Here is a 4,421-nt window from a genome sequence, read left to right as displayed (position 1 = left end):
TCCCCTGAGGTCAAAGGTTCCAACCTTGGGACAATGGCCATGACCTTGGGCACATTGTCCTGTTGTCCCCGTGAGGTCCTTCCCGGAAGCCCCCAGATCCAGCCTGGCCCCTGTGTTGGAGTCAAGGCAGGTTGGCAGGGTCATACCAGGCAAGACATTGACAAATGCCCGCCGCCATCCTTCTCCTGTGAGACTCGGCTTAGCCCGACCCCCCGCCCAGCCTAAACTTCAGAGCGGGAGGCACACACCTTCTTCCAGATGGATCCCAGGAGGCAAAACTCCTGAATCAGGCCTGTTCCCCAGCGACTTCCAGCATGAGACTAGAGGTGGGCTTCTCACCCCCCACAAGCCCGCCCGGCCTTCACAAGGACCCTCTAGCATCCTGACTCAGCTCAGGGAGGAGGGTCAGAGCTTGTGTCTCTCAGACCGGAAGTGCCACGGAACCCACAGGACCCCCTCTTTTAGCAGTGGCCTTCTGTTACCTTCTCCCCCTCTCCGCTCCTAAGTAGCCCGCCCGACCCCCGTCGGGGTCATGGATTTTCTAGGTGGGAAGGGGCTTTGGATGGCTCCCGGCCTCTGCTCTCCTCTACGACCGTAGTGATTAGTCACTGTGACCTTCCTTTAATGCTCTCTCCCTTCCCCCCAGCTCAGCACCCCCTGGGGGGCCAGGGATTGTGCCCTCCCCTCCAGCGAAGATAGGATTGCTCTGACCCTTGCAGCTTCCCTGGGGATCTGGTCTCAGCGGGCCTCCTGTCCTGCCCACAAGCTGGACCGGGTCTCATCTTTGCTACCCTCCAGGTCTGTGAAGACCCTCCACCAAGGCTCTTGGGCCTGGCATCTGGCAGCCTCCCCCAGCTTTGAGGAGCCCCAATGGGTGTCCCCTCTGACACCTGTCCTCGAGGCTGAGATGTGGACATACCTGCACGCTGGCGGATGGATATTTCTTTCATTCATTCACTCATCAGTGTCTTAATGAGCCTCAACAACAAGCCAAGGTCTCTGCTCTTCTGGAAATTGTGTCCTAAAGGGGGAGATAGCTGAGCAAACAATCTCAGAGCCACCGCTTGTGATTTATGGAACAATACAGGCTATTGAGGGAGAGTAATGGGGAACCCATCAGAGCAGGCCTCTCAAGGGGCCTCTTAGTGGGCCTGAAGCTGTGCCCTTAGGGGAGGAGGGCTCCAGGCAGGAGCACATCTGTCTCCAAAGCACCCCCTGCAGTTGCTCAAAACAGAATTTGAAACCTCTGCTCCACCTCTGCCTAGTTTCCCTAGGTCGGGGGGACCCCTCCATCCAGCCAACTGTGCGCCCAAAGCCTGGAGGTCCAGCCGTACGCTCCTCTGGCCCACACCTCCAGTCACCAAGTCCCGAGGATTGTCCCTGGAACTTGACAGCGTCACTCTGCCTCCACCCTGTCCCAGATGCCACCTTCTCTCTCCCCCCACCCCCACTGGTTCCCTGGTTTCGTTCTTGTGCTCTTCCCATCCCGCGCCTGCTGGGAGTGCCACAATCGCTATAGCCCCAGGCTGGCTGGCGACGGATAAAGGGAGATGTGGCAGAAACCGGCTCTCCCCCTCCGTCCACTGTGCTCCAGCTCGACCCCACCTGCCAGGCCCTCGGGGGCTGAGAACAGTTCTCTCCGCTTCTACCTCCTGCAGCAAACTGTCCTCAGAACTGCTGCCACAAAAAGCATTTTGCAGCAGTGGAGCCACTCTAGAATCCCCCCAAACATCCCCTAATAGGGGGCTCCCTCGTCTGCTTGGCCCACAGAAGGGAGGGAGGTCCTCTAGTCCTGCTCTTATTGCACGAAGAGGTCAGCACGTCATCAGCTAGCTGGTGAGGAAGCTGGGGTGCTAGCGGTGATTTTCCAAACTTTTTAAATCAGCAGATTTTTTTCCCCTTGACATACAACCTTGAGCACATGAGAACTGAGCTTGGAGCTCCCGTCGTGGCTCAGAGGAAACGAATCTGACTAGTATCCACGGGGACGCAGGTTCGATCCCTGGCCTCGCTCAGTGGGTTAAGGATCCCGCGTTGCTGTGGCTGTGGCGTAGGCCGGCGGCTATAGTTCTGATTTGACCCCTAGCCTGGGAACCTCCATATGCTGCAAGTGGGGCCCTCAAAACAAAAAAAGATAGAAGACAACTGAACTTTTCTGCTAGAAGTGCTGCTGGGTACCCTGATTGCCGCCTTTCACCCGCCCCTCCCTCTGAAGTTTTGGGGGGAAGGGGGACAGAATGAAAATCATTTCTTTCTTTTTTTCTTCCTTCCTTCCCTCCTTCCTTCTTCCTGTCTCCCTCCCTTCCTAAGAGATAGCTAATAAACCCTTTATTTTAGAATCATTTTTGTTGTGTGCTCTCTCTTTTTTTTAAGGGCTGCATCTGCAGCATATGGAGGATCCCAAGCTATGGGTTGAATCAGAGCCGCAGCTGCCAGCCTACACCACAGCCACGGCAAGGCCAGATCTGAGCCACATCTGTGACCTACTTGTCAGCTTGAGGGAATGCCGGATCCTTAACCCACTGAGTGAGGCCAGGGATCAAACCTTTGTCCGCTCAGATACTAGTCGGGTTCTTAACCTACTGAGCCACAACAGGAACTCAAACCATCTCTTATAAAGGTGACCAGGAGAGCTTGGAGCTTCTGATCATCTTTCACCCCACAATGGTAACCAGGTGAAGGCTTCCAAAGCAAGAGCAGGACTCTTGAAAAATAAACCAAATCTAGATCATTTTCTGTACCTTTCTAGAATGCAAGCAGACAATGCATATAAAAAGCTTTAGGGGCTCCCTCGTGGTACAGCAGGTTAAGGACCCAGTGTTGTCACAGTACAGGCTCAGGTTACTGCTGAGATGCTGGCTGGATCCCCCACTCCCAGGAACTTGCCCACATTCTGGGTGTGGCCCCCCAAAAAAGCTTTAGAATTCTCATAAACCTCTGATAGAATGACTCAAGTCTTTAAAACATCCTAGGAAAAGCCTTAAGTACAGAAGAGAGATTCCTAAAAGACGTTGACCACCGTCCCAGCTATAAAAGCGGGGAGAACTGACCAGCCTCCGGGATGCGCACCTGCTCGTGTTCACGGGAAGGCAGCCTTTAAGAGGGATGAGGACGCACATCTGATGTGGAAATAGGTCCAGGAGGTGAGAAACAGAGCGACAAAACGTTGTGGACAGAAAAATCCCATGCGTAGACAAAAAAAGAGTAAACATCAATATTTTCATGGCAGGATTACGGGAAATTTTCTTTTTAACTTACTTCTATTTCTCAATTTCCTACAATAAACATGTCATCCTCTCATAAGCAGCAGATGACATGAGCAGGGTGACACAGACACAGCTAAGGGGAAAAATCCCTCAGAGATGACGCAGTTGGCGTCTGGTCTCCCTGCACCCTCTTCAGCTGAGTTCCCTCTTCAGAGTTCGGGGCTGGGTGGGAGCCTTGAGCAAAGGAATGGGGTGACTTCCGAGGGCACCTCGGGTTCTTCCTGGACACGTGCCTCGCAGGCTCGCTGGAGGAGAGGGCTCCTCAGAAGTGGGATTTCTTTGGACTCCCAGAGGACATCACAGGACTCCCCCGAGGTCAGTGAGCTCAGAGGTGTCTGTGGCTCCACCTGTGGGCAGCTTGGCCCTGCTGCCCAGGTCAGATGCGACCTGTGTGGGGTGGGCGTGAGCGGCCACGCCCTGTCCCTTCCCTAATGCCCACAGGGTCAGCTTAGGTGGCCAGCACGGGGGAGCCCAGCACCCACCACCCTCCCTGCCCAGGGGTGCTGGGCCAGAACGAGTCCCTCTGCACCGGGTGGTTGGTCATCCCCACACCAGTCCCAGAGGGTGGGCCTGCAGAAATGCAGAGTCCACAGTCAGCGGGCAGCCTGGGCTCAGAATACTCAGGAGGCTGCCCCTGGGGCCCCCACCTGGACTCCGGGCTCAGGGCCAGCAGCGCAGCACTTCCAGGGCTGTCCGTCTCAGCGCACACCCTGGGCCAGGGGTCCACCTGCACACTGGAGGGGCTGGTGCCAAGCCTGGCTGCTGGGGGGACCAGTAGTCCACTCTGAGGGGACTCAGGTGGAAACAAGCCTGTCACGTGGGTGACCCTGGCCCCCTGCAGCCCTGGGGCCAGGTCAGGGGTCCCTGGTTGGGATGGGCTCTTCTCAAGAGATGGCTGGACCCCTGCCCATGCTCTCTGCCCAGAACATCCTTTCTCTGCTCAGGAGATGGGTTTGCCCCGACCCAGGCAGCTAGTCTCCCATGTGATCCCTTAGCCCTCTGGGGACATGGCACCTACCACCTGACACCAAGAGTCCCGGGATGCCACCCCAAGCTCTGTACTGAAGACACAGCGAGCTCCCACTTCCACTGGAGCAGGGACCCTTCTCGGGCCGGCTGCCTGAGTCCACGGAATAAAGACAAGACAGATCGAGG

The sequence above is a fragment of the Sus scrofa genome, chromosome 6 (genome assembly GCF_054392235.1).
Source record: "Sus scrofa isolate SSC_HxYL_T2T_F1_AM1 chromosome 6, Sscrofa_HxYL_maternal_Yorkshire_Landrace_v2.0, whole genome shotgun sequence".
Lineage (NCBI taxonomy): Eukaryota > Metazoa > Chordata > Mammalia > Artiodactyla > Suidae > Sus > Sus scrofa.
This window is presented reverse-complemented; position numbering follows the sequence as displayed.